At 48.6% G+C, this 15,762-nt stretch overlaps 1 protein-coding gene and 1 long non-coding RNA gene across 2 annotated transcripts in view; one reads left to right on the top strand and one right to left on the bottom strand.

The window, feature by feature from the left end:
- ASIC2 (acid sensing ion channel subunit 2) overlaps positions 1–15,762 on the top strand; it is a 1,012,019-nt gene that overhangs the window by 544,517 nt on the left and 451,740 nt on the right. The gene's annotated exons all lie outside the window — the stretch shown is intronic.
- LOC123381990 overlaps positions 8,977–15,762 on the bottom strand; it is a 45,539-nt gene continuing 38,753 nt past the window's right edge. Inside the window, exon 4 of the long non-coding RNA XR_006589685.1 lies at positions 8,977–9,234. This is a non-coding gene — a long non-coding RNA (uncharacterized LOC123381990). The remainder of the gene's footprint in view (positions 9,235–15,762) is intronic.

Here is a 15,762-nt window from a genome sequence, read left to right as displayed (position 1 = left end):
CTGTGGCTGTGTAGGAGTCTAGGCAAGAGACAGTAGTGGCTTCACCTTGGAATATGCACAGTGACATTAGAAAGAAGTGACACAATCAGGGAAGTGGGATCACCGGGGTTTAGGTCTGATGGTCTGCAGAGTGTGAGGAACGAGAGGCATCAAGATGGTGCCACGTCTTTGGGCTTGGGTGACTGGGTGGTTGAAACTGGGGACAGAGGCAGGGAAAAAGGTATGGGTTTAATGGGGACGTGCTGAGTTTAAGGTGGCAGGTGTTTATCCAAAGGAGCTGTCAGAGAAGAATTTGGATATGTGCATCTGAAGCTGTAGAAAGAAGACTGAGCTGGAGACAGAAATAAAGATAGCTTTCAGTAAAGGAAATATCCAGTCTTCGAGATAATTTGTAGTTATGGCTTCTCCTCCCCCTGCTCTTTGTGAAGATTCAACTCTCTGGGTATGGCTCATGAACTGGGCCAGAGCAGAGATCTCTAACTGATGAACCATGGGTTAAATCTGACTTGCAGATGAGACTTATTTGGTTTCTGGACAAGAACTGGGGTGACCGCCACAGCCTTGGGGTGATAGCTCTGCAAGGGAATGGTGGGGTGGGGACCGGCTATGAGAAAGCTCACATCCCCTAGGGGAGCACGTCAGCATCTTCCAAAGGGCCATACTTTTAGAAAAGCATGGTCACTGTGCTAATGCAAATTTATACACGAGGAACTGAAATAATTCCTATGTGTTTTAATACAGTCATCTAAGCACACAAAACTCTGACAGAGGAGGTTGTATGGCCCCTAAGAGGGCTGAGCGTCAGCCTCAGAAAGCAGAGTGGCGTGTCTGTGCCTGTGGGCAGGCACATGTGAATTAACAAGGCCGTTGTCCAGGGTTGCACACCCGGATACTTCCAGAGACGGAGGCCATGAGTGAGTCCAGCATGCTATGTGCTGGGTGGGATGGACAGTGGATACCAGTCCAAAGGGATCCTTTGCTACCCACTTCTAGTGTGTGCTTCCAGTATGAATGGGGCCCCGAGTGGCTAAGCCTTCTGCTTTTCCAGGAGAACTTAAGAATGTAGGACTGGATGCGAGCTCTCCCAGTATTTAAATGTTGGCTCATTGAAGGGATGAATGAGAATGAGAAAAAGAGATCTGCCCAGAAACCAAATAAATTTCATCCACAAGTCAGATTTAACCCACAGCTCATCAATTAGAGATCCCTGCTCTAGCCCTACCTGCCTGGCACACAGATGCGAAAATTCAGGTGCAGAGACGGGACTGGCAAAGCCCAAGGTCACACAGAGAGTTACGGAAAAAGCCCAAACTCAAATGCAGACTCTCTATGGCTGTCTTTACTATGCCCCAGCCACTCCCTTCCACTGGAGGTCTGTTTAAAGAGAAAAGATCTGAATTTTTCCCTAACCTCATTGTAACACCGCCTAGCACTAATCTGAATTTTCCCAAACTCCTCGTTTTACACAGAAGGAGACTGAAACCAAGAAATAAAAACAAGATGTACTTTCCCCCTGTACAGTAGCAAGGCTGGGTGCAGAACCCACGCCTCCAGCTCCCAGGCTAACCTTGCTTTTTTTCCCCCAGTGCCTTAAGAACGCAAAGCTCTCCCTGGACAAGGACTGTATTTGGTGAACTGTTGAAATATTCTATTCCTAAGCATATTTGACAATCCGAATTACAGTCCCCGGGACCAGCCCCATAGGCTACATCACCTTAAATCTTCCCTCCAGGGGGTGGGGGGAACCGACTCACCAGCCTGGCACATCACTTCTCTCCTCTGATGAACAATAAACATGACTGCAGCAGGCGCAAAGCCTGAAGCCTCGCCAGCCACCTCTGATTTGTCTGCTAATTGGAGCCGGGGCAAGGCTGGCATGATGCCGTCTGTCAGTTGGTTAGCGAGCGGTGCGGGAGGGCAAGAGAACAGAACTTCGAGTTCAGGAGACCAGGCTTAGGTCTGCTGCTCGTGAGCTGGTTAACCTTGAAGAAGAAGAGGTCATTTCTGTGAACTGGGAATCAATGCCCCTTAGGTTTTGCCAATGTCCATAGTCAGAAAGGAGATTAGAGCCTACAGCAGACTGAATCTGATGCCCTGACTTAAAATCTTTAAAGGATCCCCATTGTCTACATATTAAAGTCCAAAGTCAGTTCAAGGCAAGTGTGATCTGGCACCAGCAGCCTTTCCTGCCATCCCTCAGTACCACCTTCCTCCTTTCTCTTGGTAAGAACAGCCGACATTTATTGATCACTAACCCTGTGCCAGCCACTTTATGTTCACTAACTCACACATTCCTCCCAGCATTCCTCTAAGAGAGGCATTGTTGTCTCTAACTTCACAAATCAAAAAGAGCAAGCCTAGGGTGCTTCAAGAACTGGTCCAGAGGCCCCCTAGTGAGTTGAGATAATTGAGATTTGAACCAGCTCTGACTCCTAAGATCCATCTCTGACCCCTGCTGCATCATCCCATCTCCAAGAATATTCTGGACCCCACCTGACTTCCTATGAATTGTTCTCTTCAAACAAGTTGCTTTCTTTCTTGCCTTTACCTCTTTGCTGAAGCGTTTCTTCTGTTTGGAAAGCACTGCTAGGCACACTCTTGCTTCAAAGTCCAGTTCCCAATCCTATCTCCCTGGGATCTGCCCACCATCCAGGCTGGCCCTCTTAGCATGTGTCTTGGCTCCATGGGATGTGTGGTGGCCTGAGATAAGATATCACACTGATACTCTGCACCATATTCCTACTGTCTATTGTCAACACAGCCAGGTTGCCATTCTTGTTAGCACACTTCGCTGACTACTCTTACAGGCTTGATTGCCTCAAATATTGAAAACTCCTTAAGAAGCGGGGTCTTGGGGCGCCTGGGTGGCGCAGTCGGTTAAGCGTCCGACTTCAGCCAGGTCACGATCTCGCGGTCCGTGAGTTCGAGCCCCGCGTCAGGCTCTGGGCTGATGGCTCGGAGCCTGGAGCCTGTTTCCGATTCTGTGTCTCCCTCTCTCTCTGCCCCTCCCCCGTTCATGCTCTGTCTCTCTCTGTCCCAAAAATAAATAAATAAAGAAAGAAAGAAAGAAAGAAAGAAAGAAAGAAGCGGGGTCTTGTTTTACTCATCCCTGGGCCACAGCACCCAAAGCCTAGTGAATGCTTTGTAAGTGTTGTGGGGGAGGAAGAAGGGAGGGAGAGAGGGAGGGAGCAATGGAAGGAGAAACATGGAAGAAGGAGAGGGGAAGGAGGGAGGGAGGGGATGATAGGAAAAGGAGAGATGGAAAGGGGAGAAGGAGAGAGGGAGGGAGCAAAAGGTAGGAGGGATGGCAAAATACATTTACGAAAGCATTTATTTAGTGAATGGTGTAGGCAGGGGTCAGCCAACTATGGCTGTCTACTTTGGGGCCATATTCAGACTATTTTTATACAGCCTAAAGCTAGGATTTTTTTTTGTACATTTTTCAAGCATTGCAAAAAAATGACAAAGAATATGTGACAGACTGTAGGCATCTTAAAGTGCAAAATACTGGGGCGCCTGGGTGGCTCAGTAGGTTAAGTGTCTGACTTCAGCTCAGGTCATGATCTCACGGTTCCTGGGTTTGAGCCCCGTGGTTGGGCTCTGTGCTGACAGCTCAGAGCCTGGAGCCTGTCTTTGGATTCTGTGTCTCCCGCTCTCTCTGTCCCTCCCCTGCTCGCTTTCTCTCTCTCTCTCTCTCTCTCTCTCTCTCTCTCTCTCTCTCTCCCTCTCTCAAAAGTAAATAAAACATAAAAAAATTTAAAGTCTAAAATATTTACTATGTGGCCTTTTACAGAAAAACTTTGCTGATCCTTGGTATAAGTGGATACCATAATGAACATAATGAACAATGAATGTAAGAGGATGTTCATTCTTCAAAGAGAGTGAACTTCAGAATCTGGATAGGAAGTCAGAAAATATCAATCTATGAAACTTGAAACAATGAGATGAGATCAGCCACCTCCTCAGGATGCAAACATCAGAGAGATGGTTTGCTGGGGTGCTGCCAATAAGGCCAGGCTGGGGCCATCACTGGATTTCAGCATAGTTGTCTCTGGGGCATCTCTAGAGGAAGGCATGCATTTCAAAAGCAGCTAATGGAAGAAAAACTGAAATCTTAGAAACCCCTACCTGCCTGTCAGGAGGCAATGTTGTAAAGACATTCTAGGGACTGATAGAAGCACTATAGATAGAGCAGAAATGAAGAGTCAATATGGGGAATGAGACCCAAGCCTTACAGCAGAAGAGCAAGTCCTGAGCCACGTGGCCAAGTCTTCCACTATAGCGCAAGAGCAAGCTTCTTAACTAGCTGTCCCAGTGAGGACTTCAGGATGAGCCTTTAATGGGTCTGGCTATTAAGATCCCATCTCCTCCTTTGTTCTAATTTACTAAAGGGCCATTTGATGACAATTGGACTCCTACAGAGAAGACAATGTCCTGTCCAGCTGGTGTGTTGACTTATATTTGCTCAGCATAACAACCAAGATAACCCAAGTGCATGCTATTTATTGAGTGCAGCATGCCAGGCGCTGGGTGAGGTCCTTTTTTAACTTTTATTATCTCAGAGTGGGCATCATATCCCCATGTTACCATGAGAAAACTGAGTCTTAGATCAATGAATGTATCCAAAGATGCATACCTATAAAGTAGGAGACATTGTAACCCCTGGTTTTTTGGCCCCCAAAACCTGATGGTTTTTATAATCTCTCTCCCTTACACACACACACACACACACACACACACACACACACACACACTATAATGTCTTTGTTCTTTATCTAAGCTCTTTCTTAAACTACTAGACCCCAATATTCCAGAACCCTGTCCTAACCCTCAAATGCATGGCTGGAAACCTCAATATTCATTTCCATTTCATCATAAGCCTATTGGTCATGTATTATATGCAGAGGTAAACAAAATTCAATCCCTTTTTCAAGAAGCTTATGGTCTAGTGTGGAGGTATACAAATAAATTGTCTAATAAAATGCAGGATGATGTGTTGATGTCATGAGTCATGAAAGCAGCCCCTGTTGCTGGGGTAGCCCAGGCTTTGGCTTCATTGACTTCAGTCACATTTGACTTCAAGAGGGCTTCCATGAGGAGGGTACATCAGGTTGAAAGAGTTCACAGATGAGGAAAAGAAGTGTTAGGGGGCAATCCAGCCAGAAGGATCTGGATGCACTAAGTCTGGAAGGATAGCAAGTTTCGATTAACTGTCATTTGGGATGGATGCGGCTTAAGCTGAATCTGAGAAGGTAGCAACAGCCAGATTGCACAGGGTCTTTACCACATGCTAAGGAGTTTTTACTTGTGCTAATGACAAGGGAGGGGGGGAACCATTAAAGGGCTTAACTAGGAAGTGATATGTCCAGACTTACAAGCTTGAAAGATCCTATAGCATCATATGGAAGATGCAAGGAGATCAGTTAGCAACAGCAAATGGAAATATTTAAACTGGAGAAGAAGCAGAGGCATGGAAAGACCAACTGCAGGTAGTTGAATGGTAGAATCAACAGGTCTTGGTAGCTTGTTGTATGTGAGAAGAAGGAGGGAGAACAGTCTAAGTTAACACCCTGCCTAGTCCCTGGCGGCACTCCTTCTTCTCCAGAGCCCTGGACTCTTGACCCTACTCTTCCAGTTTCTGACTGGGCCTCCTTCTTAGTGCCCTCAACCTCTGGGATTACACCTTCTTAGGACTGCTGCTAATGTGCCCCATCTGCCATATTGAACCACCTTCCATGCAATCGCCAAACCCAGATTTACTCATGCATATTTGATATTTTCAGCTGAACTCCTTTCCATATCCTATCCCTGCCCAGAGCCAGGACTGTTTCCTGAACCCCACTTTTCCAGTCCACCTTTCTTCACCTTCTCCACTGAGCTGAGCCAGGACTTACCACAGCAACCAGCCTTCCAAGCTCTGATCCATCCAACTCCATCCTCTGCCCCCCACATCACCATGCAAAGCTGGCAAAGGAGGCTAATATGGTAGATTCAACCTCTCTTGACAGCTGGGAACAATGGACCCAAATGAAAAAGAAGACATTTAGCAGAGATGAATGTCAGGTTCTACAATATTGAGCCCAGGAATCAATCACAAGGACAGGATGGGAAGGAGCTGATTTGCAGTAATGATAAAGGAAATATCCAGGGGAGGGGCTGATTAGGTGGCCAAAAGCTAAGCAGTCACCAAGAATGGGGACTGCAGCTGCATAAAACATGTGCCACCACAGTTTGGCTAAATCAGTAGGAGTAAAGTGTCCAGGTTAAGAAAGGCAGCTGTCTGACGGTGAAGGCTGTTTAGACCCCAACTAGAATACAGTGTTCCGCTACAGGAACTGCCATACAAGTATGCCCAGGAGGGGAGCAGAAATGAGGTGGTGAATATCTGGAAACAAATTCTGGAAATTTATAGAGAGAAGGGATGGGAAAGATGGCTGTCAGAACCTGGTGTTCAGTTAATGCTAACTACTATCATTATTATTTTCCCTTTCCCCAGTTGCCCAGTTTCTGGGCGATTTTTCTCAGGCTGAGAGTCTGCCCCTTGGAAAGCACAAATAGCCCCTCCCTAGCTCCACATGCATCTCCTTAATTACCCCTATCCTGTTGTCCCAATGGGGCTGGGGGTTGGAAGCTGTTGCTGGTGTGTCTGACACACAGCCCTTTTGTCTGGATTCCCTGAGCTGGGAGGCCAATGTGATGGGTGTGGTATGATTTCTGTCCTCATTTGTCATATAACATGAGAAATTGTGGAGCCAGTCATGTCCTTAGCGCTGAACTCTGTTTTACAGATGATGAGACTGTGGCTCAGTACAGGAGCATGACTTCCCAAAGGTCCCTAAACTCGCTCATGGGCAGCACAACTAGGGTTAGAATGAGGATAAGTCCAGGAGCCTTTCCAAACAGTCTTCTGGTGCTTGTCCTCCAACCCCAACCACTCACTGACCTCCAAGGGGTTTTAATTTAAAATTTAAAAAGGCAGGATACACAGGCTCTGGGGGCCAACAACGGAGCACATGAGATCAAGAGAAGACTAGACCCAAAGGCTCTTTCTTTTACCCACAGGGTTGTCTTCATTACTGGAGTGAAGTGAGTCAACATCTTGGTCAATTTTCTTGCAGGGCGCTGGATCCTAGGAAAAACTTGGATCCTGCCCCTCACTGCCACCTGCAGAATGAGATGGGACACACCTGAGATCTGCATGAGCTGACCCTTCCCCAGTTCCCATGGGGGTATATCACTGCTTTGATTTCCACTAGGTAATCAGGTATTCAGTAGAGGGGGCAAAGATTTGCCTCCAGTGACCGTGCTCGCTTTCTCATCACAATGTTTAACCTCAAAAACCCAGCAATGTTATCATCACCATCATCGCCATTTTCTCCCATGTGCACAGCCAGTGGACCCTCCCGGTTACCTGGTGAGGTTACCCCCCCCCCCCCCGGGGACACCAATGCCCAGGGAGGCTTGGAGTCTGGGTGACTCACCAGGTGTCATGGCTCTGCTTCCTCAGGAAAGCTGTATTTCTTAAATGTGCCTCCCCTGAGCTATAAAGTAAGTTCATGACAGAACTGCAATTTCCCATTTTTACAGTTCCAGGATGAGTGACTCACCTTAAATCTACAAAGAAACAAGGAGGAGTGATGTGTGGAACCTGGAACACAAGCAGACAGGTCAACCCACAGGCATTCTACTTGTGTGGCCAGAGAATTAAAAAGTCATAGAAGGAAATAAAGAAATGATTGAGACCAACTTATTTTAAAGGTGTCAGTCCTGAGACCCAGAGTCAAAGGACGTGACTCTGAGGGGCACGGAGTTATTTTGTGGAATGGTTGGCATTATAACTTGGAATCACTGGGGTTCCCACCATTCTATGAGCCTGGAATCTGGTCCACTCCAGCCAAGGAGCACAGAGTGAACACTGAGTGTTCAGGAAACTGTTGGTGGGAATCTGCCATTCTCCCAGAAGTGCTAAAGGGCTGGCTAATTGGCCTGTCCCTCTGTCTGGAGTTTGGAAACCATCTTTGCTCCAGGCTCAGCAGAGAGCTCTACCGGGCCTTCAGTTTTCTAGGCTGTGTACTCAGGCTTACCCGCGGAGGTCCATGGAGAAGTTGGGTACCTAATTGGTGCATACCTCTTCAGATCTCCAGAGTTCCTGGGGTATGTCTGTGTCCCCCAAGGCACTGGTACTCAGGACAGAGAGGAAACAGTCACCTAATGTCTAGGACCCTCCACTTTATTCTTGCCACCTCCCCAGTTCTCAGGTATTAGGCCCCATTTCTCCATCCTATCTGTGTCCACAAAATGTCACCTCCCGGACACTGGGACTCACAGTTGTATCTTGTCAATCCCTTCTGGATGCCCTTGCCCTCACCGCTAGATCTTAACAATAGCCTAGAACCCCCTGGACAGGCTGGCAACCCCTACACTTGGAATTAGTCTTGCTGTCAGCCTCCTCCCTAAGGACTCCGCCTCTGGCCTCACACTCTCCACTCATTGGCCAACAGGGAAAGCCATCAGTCAAGAGATACTCCCACCCAGTCTTCCCCAGTGTTGATGTTCTCATCACTGGCCCTTGAAGCCTCTGACCCACTCCCCACTCCCTGCCTCCCTGTCCCATCACCCTGCCCAGTACCATAAGGACATGGACAAACCCAAAGCCCGGGCTCAAAATAGAAGTCCTGATGAACTAATTCCTTTTTTTTTTTAACTTTTAATGCTTATTTATTTTTTAGAGAGAGATAGAGCACAAGAGGGAGGGAGACACAGAATCGGAAGCAGACTCCAGGCTCTGAGCTGTCAGCACAGAGCCCTGTCCGGGGCTTGAACCCATGAACCGGGAGATCATGACCTGAGCCAAAGCTGGACACTTAACTGACTGAGCCACCCACCCAGGCACCTCCCGAACTAATTCTTTAGTATGGCCTTTTACGAAAAGGGGAAGTGAAGTTCCCTGGTCAGATGAATTTGGAAAACAGTGGGTTAAATTGAAGCTCAACAGGATTCTTTATTGCAGAATTTCAGTGTACTCTCCAAACAAATAACACTGAATACAATATCTATGTTCCCAACACATATTTGACCATCCCAAAAGACCAATGTCCTCCTGAAATACATTTTAGGAAACATCTATTATTTAACTCCTTCCTGGATACTAACTGACAAGTTTTAACACCAACACTGATTTGCTGTGTGGCTTCCAGCATGTCGTTTTCCCTCTCTGGGCCTCAGTTTCTTCATCTGTAAAACACAAACAAATAAAAGCAATGATCAGTGGAGTCCCCTCTGGCGTCAGCATTTTCCAGGGCCCTCATCTGTATTTCCTGGCACGTCTGTGTTGCCGGTGCTAGGGAAGTGGAAATGGTAGAGATTGAGGCTAACACAGCTGACAAGACCTGAGCACAATGAGACACAATGGATGGCTTTGAGACTGAGACGCTTTTTCAATGTTGAAAGTCGTTTTTATTTAGCTGGCATCATGTGGCCATTAACAGCACTCAGAATCCCCAGAGATTGAGGGAGGCTTGTAGCTCTCAGTGTCAGACAAGCTCCCCTGGGACCGTGAGGCTGAGGGAACCGCTGGGTATTGGGGTACTGCCAGTTACCCACGCAGATCAGGTGGACCCACAGAAGCTCTGAGGCATCAGAGACCCCTTCTCACCCAAGACGCCCGTGGCTCTGAGGCACTATATTGACACTGAAACAGCTAATTAGAGCAGATGCGGTAACATCACTGGTGGTGACCGCACACCAGTGTCACAGGAGGTCTTTGTTTCCTAGGACTTCAGGAACAAAGTACCCCAGACTGTGGTTAAAACAACAGAAACGTCTTGCCTCATGGTCCTGGAAGCAGGAAGCCCCAGACCAAGGTGTCGGCCGTTCCTGGTGAGGGCTTGTGAGGAAGAGTCTGTTCTGTGCCTCTTCCTTGGCTTGTAGGCACATCACCCCAATCTCTGCCATTGTGTTTACATGGGGTTCTCCCTGTGCAGGGCTGTCTCTTCACAATAAGAACACCAGTTACATTGGATTAGGAGCCCCCCCCCAACTCCAGTATGCCTTTCTCTTAACTAATTACGGCTGCAACAACCCTATTTCCTAATGAGGTCACATTCTGAGGTCCTGGGCGGGGGAGGACTTCAACATATGAATTCAACCTGTAACACCAGGAGAATATCTTTTCCCAATTGGCATGCACCCAGATCCTGTTCTTCAACCCGGAGCTGCCTCCGAAGCTGCCCCTAGACCACAGAAACTCCCCCTCCCCAAACCAAACGTCTGTGGCTGGAGAAAGGGGTGTGGATGCTGGAGAGGCAGCACTAGGCGGTTCTGACTGGGGTTTCCAACACTTGGCGGGCAGGAAGGCCTAAGCGGTGCACCTGCCTTTCCCTCTTCACCCTGACTCCTGGTCTTTCAGGCAATTCTATAAGCCAGGAAACAGCAAGACCATGCACTTGCTTTACCCGTCATGCATCTTCCGCCAGGAATGCCTGTGCCCCACTTCCCTAACTAATAACTCTGTGCGCATCCTGTAAACCCTGTCCAACTGTGCGGGGACCAGAGGAAGGGCTCCATGCAGACAAGCCTGGCCCTCCCTTCTCCTCCCCTGGACCTGCCTCTTTCTGCACAAACACTTGCTCAGTCCCGGCTTCCCTGTTCTTCCTTCTCCTGGGACAGTGCCTCTGAGCAGGCTTTCCTATCTCATGAAAAGTCATGCATCTCTGGGCATAACACATCACTCACCCACGAGCCTCCCAAATCTCCCCACCCCTTGCCGCCCCTTCCGTGCATTGCATTTCTCCTCGTCTTGTTCCAAATCGTTTTGATGTTTAGCTCTTTGGGGATGACACTGCTGCAAAGCTCGAGTTATTGCAGAATCACAACCAGCCCTGCATCATTCAGAAGTTTCCTGGGGAGCATTCCCACCCCAGATGGCAGAAGACCCAGATTACATGAGCTCGATAAGGGGTAACATACACTGGTTTTAGGGCTGAAAGCACGGGTTCAAGCCCTGACTCTGATGCATGAGGTAAATCACTGTGAGTACATTACTGAAGTCTCTGTGCCTCAGTTTCCTCATCTGAAAGATGGGTGATTTTATTAGCACCCTAAACCACTGGAAGCTCTTTGTGGACTGAAAGGCACTACGCATACATCATTCGTTATCCCCCTTGGTATTATGCCACTCACTGGGTGACAATTGCTTTCTGAGCTTGGCCTCTTCTGAGGAACTTTTCTTTGGCTATCACCAACCCACTATGATCACTCTCTTATTCCAGTAGGATTTCTTATCATGTTCCTTTTGTTCAGAGCTTGCAGAGGCTCCTGTGGGGAAAAGGGGTGTCTATATCTGGCCTCATGCTGGTTTTTTATAACTAACTGTGTGACCTGGGGCAAGTGACTTAACCTCTCTGAGCCTCCTTTCCTTTATCTGCAAAAGGGAGTTGACAATCCTTCCTTGGAGGGCTGTCATGAGGTTTTGCAGAATGCAGTTTGTGAAGTATGCTATAAGCCTTGCACTATAACTATATATGTGTTATAAGCCCTGCATATAATATACTAGTTATATAAGTTATAAGTTCCTTCGTGCCCCCTTCTCTTCACTCCCCCAGTCTGCGGACAGGCTCATCAGAAGAAGGGGAGCAGAGTGTATTTTAGTTAAGAATCAGGATTCTCTGTGATATTTCTATTCTTTCAGGGAAGTCATGAATCAGCATTGTTTCCACTGATTAATTTTCCAGGCGGATCCTTAGAGGTCCTATCAGGCCTCCCCTCAGGCCCTTCCCCTGGCCTCCTATTCTTGTAAAAATGAGAAAAACAAGTTGCATCAAGAAAATTGCTTGTTATTTTTATGTCCCAAGGTGACCCCTACAATGGAATAAGACAAAGAGGGCCGCTGATTGGAGGTATCTTTTTGAGCCTCTTCTCCAAGTACCCACCTAGGGATCCATGGAGAAGAAGGTCTTCCTGGATTCCCGACCAAGAACCAGGAAGGTTTACGCCAGAGCAAGACAGCATTTTGTGGAAGGTTGGGGGAAGTTCATTCACTCATTCACTGGGTATTTATTAAACATCTACGGTGGGCCAGGCAGGTTGCCGGGTGCGAGGCATGATGCTGACCCAGCAGACAGGACCTTGCTCTCAGAACGCTTAGAGTCCACTAGCAAACACAGCATTGAAACAATCCCCCATAACTATATCTTGACTTGCAACTACTCCCTGCATCCTAAACCTTTCCTGAACCGGAAGCTTCTTACAAGGGAGAGCACTTGAATTTTCTGGTGATACTTGGGGATTATTAGCCACGTCAAGTCTCTGAACCGGACCATGTCAGGTTCATTCAGTAGCTGTGGACTGAGCACTCCTACCCGTCAGGCACCAGGGGTGAGGTTACAACTAAGACGTAGTCCCCATCCTCGGGAGTCCATAGTGGACTGATGGAGACAGATGCAGCATAAGAGGGGCTCTCACTGAGGTGGGCACAAGTACTGTGGGACCAGAGAGAACGCACAGCCACATCAGTCTGGGGAGGAGTGAGGGAGAAGCTTCTCGGGGACGCTGGCTCTGAGCAGACCTTTTCCATCCTGTCCACCTCACATCTACTTCGGCAGCCTGGTCCAAGCCATCATACTCTTGTTTCCTCGACTCTGCCCCTACCTTTCTATCTTCCACCTTTACTGCCCTGTGGTCTGGTAGCCATAGTGCTCCAGCGATGTACTGATAAAGCCAATCAGATAGAGCCACCGCCCCAAGTTCTACGAGACTTGACCAGAGCTTGTAGGAAAAGATCACGAAGTTCACATGTTCTGGGCCTGGTCTACCTCTGTGGCTCCATTTCCAGTCTCACTCTTGCCCCTTCTTTGGCCTCAGCTCCTTCCTCCCCCTTTAGGGCCTCTGTACCCACTGTTTTTTGTACTGGGAATGTTCTTTACTCCCTTCCAGTCCAGTGTGTTCATCCTTAGACCTCTGCTCAGTGTCACTGTCCCAGGAATGGCTTTGCTCTGATCCCTGAGATGGTCGTCCTCGCCTTGCCCTCCCTTGCCCTGACTCCCCGTGCATTGCTGTCACAGCACACAACATTTTCCAGGAGTGTACCTTGTGCTCAGAAGCATGGTCCCCTGTCAGCTATGTGAGCCCAGGGACCAGTTTTGTGTCACCACCACCACCACCACTGTCCCACTCATCCCAGGTTTTCTAAAGACAATAGGAAATAGAGACACAGGATTGACATGAGCTCCCAGAGAGCTAGAATTCCACCTGGGGTGAGGAGGTTTGCCTGGGATTAGTGACCGAGAAAACTGACATCGAAGAGGAAAAGCCTTTAGATTTGGGTTATTTTTCCCTCTTGCCTTCCCAAGAAATGAGAATATTGATGGAGATGGCCATGGCACTGGGGGAAGCAGGGAAGCTCTGTGCACAGAACTGGGACCGAAGATGCATGCGGTCCGAGCCGCTCAGATCGGGGGCCAAACAAGGCGGAAGTCTGGGGCCCACCGGGCTGCCCACCACAATCTATGGCAAGGTTTTAAAAGTTTGGATCTCAAGCCAAGGCCAGAATGAGGGGATGGCGCAGTGCCTACACTGGCCTGACCTTGAGAGCAGGTGCTTTCTTAAATTGTGTGCCCTAGAAACCCGCTTGCCACCCCTCGCCCCAACCCGTCTAGAGGCCGCAGCCTCATTCTCAAGCATCCTTTCATCCAGTCCTTCTTGGCAGGTGGTTCTGATGCACAGGCAGGCTTGGGAAGCGCTTGGCTAGAAAACTCCCGAGAAGACAAGCCTGCAGAGAGGCTCAGGTGCACAGCAGGTGAGAGGCCCCTGCACTCGTCTTTCCCGTGAGTCATCAGGGTGACCGCCTAGACACAGGACATCATCTGCTTTCTGTCTCCATAGCTAAGCCGCAGAGCTAAGGTGAAGCCAATAATGAGCTCGAGGGGAAAATACAGTCAAAAGAAAGCAGTGTTCACCACGCTCAGAACTGGGCAGTACGGGCTGCCTGTTACATTCTATTTCCACAGGCCTGAGTTCTGGAAAGAGTCCATCTCCGTTCTGCTGTAAGCCCCCTTCCCATTGCTCCCACTTGGGTGCAGTCTGTCCAGGTCCAGTCCAATGGCTTTCCTACGCCAGCATGCTGCTTCTCAGACCCCGAAGACTTTCTGAATGCTGTCAGCTGCTATTCTTTGTATCCTTCTTGTGATACCAACAACGAGCCGAACCCAGCATACGCTATTTGGTTGATATGTTACCATATGCATGTGAAGAAGGTTCTTTTGCAGAGAAGGAAAATGAGACTCAGAGATAAAATGACTCACCTAAAACCATACGCTCTGGAAATGTCCTGGGATTACAAATTCTGACTCTACAAACACTGAGCTCTTAGGCACTGTGGCACTGTGCACCTGCACGATAAAGCAGTCTATGATTTGTAGCCCCTCCCTCAGAAATCACTGTGTCTCCAGGGACCCAAGGGAACCTGAGCATGAGAAAGACGGTCCCTACTTGATCCCCAAACACAGCAGGTGCTCGGAAGGCTGACGTTGGCGTCTCTCGGGTCTCCAAAGGCTTGGGCTCTGCTCTCAGTGTCAGCTGGAGAAAGCGCAGGCTATCTGTTGAGTGGCAGGAGTCCCGGATAAGGAATGAGGCACTAGTTCCTGGCCCCAGCGCTCCACTGCCTGGCCAGGGGACCCACGCAGACCTTTTCTTTCAGAGTCTCAGTTGCCCAAATTACAAGACCTCTGAAAGGGGGAGCTCCCCCAAGAGAAAATTGAATCGGGTAGCTTGTAAGACTGGTCCCACCTGTAAGAGCAGACTCTTGACTATAGTAACTCTTACAGTGGCCAGACACTGGGTGATCGAGGGGCCATTTGGGTCAACGCTATTGGTGTCACCAGTCCTCCCGGAGTTTAGTGGGTTCTGAATACGAATGGCCTGGAAGCACTTCTCCAGCTAAGACTGGCCCCAGGGTGGAGGGTGGGAGCATGCTCTCTGGGAGGGAAGATGGGGCTCCCAGCAAGGTGAGGGTTGGCCCTTTCCAGACCCTCCCCAGGGACAGAGCTAGAATGGGAGCATTCTCCCATTTGCCATGGGAGCTGGCAAAACTGACATAAAGGACCGTAAAACAGAGGAGAAAATGGAAGAAGGGAGTTGGTAGGAGAAAGCAGAAAGACCAAAGGGGGCAAGGGAGAATGAGAAAAAGAATGGAAAAGGAAGGTAGGGAACAGAAGAGGCTATGGAGGCTGCTGAGGGTCAAAAAGTGTCAGGGATCAAGTGCAGTGGCTGGGACACTGAATCATGGTTGGGCAAGATGGGAGGATACCTGGGGGCAGCTGGGGAAGGGGTTTGCTGGGTCTCTTGGCATTATTTCTTACAACCACATGTGTATCTACAATTACCTCAAAATGAGATGTTTAAAATAAAACATGGCAGGGAACCATAGCTGCAGATATATGAGAAGGGCAACAAGTCCAAAGAAGGTTGTGGCTCCTTTAAGGAACGCACAGCCCAGTGCAAATCAAAGGGGAAGATCAAGTCCAGAGGTGGTGCGGCCCCGGGCCCAACAAGTGCCTGGTCCACGAGAAGCCAGAAATGCATTTCCCTTGCTGGGCCCAGGGACTACACGTGTTTGCCAAAATGTTCCCCTCTGTATTTATGCCTCTTGAGTGTTTGTTTAAAAAAGTCAGTAGCTACTAAATTAGCAGCTTGTTTTATATTTCTAGAGCTGCTCATTTGGAAACCCAGCTCTGATATAAAAAAGTCGAGGTGCTGGAGAGAATT

Source organism: Felis catus, chromosome E1 (assembly GCF_018350175.1).
Source record: "Felis catus isolate Fca126 chromosome E1, F.catus_Fca126_mat1.0, whole genome shotgun sequence".
NCBI lineage: Eukaryota > Metazoa > Chordata > Mammalia > Carnivora > Felidae > Felis > Felis catus.
This window is presented reverse-complemented; position numbering and strand designations above follow the sequence as displayed.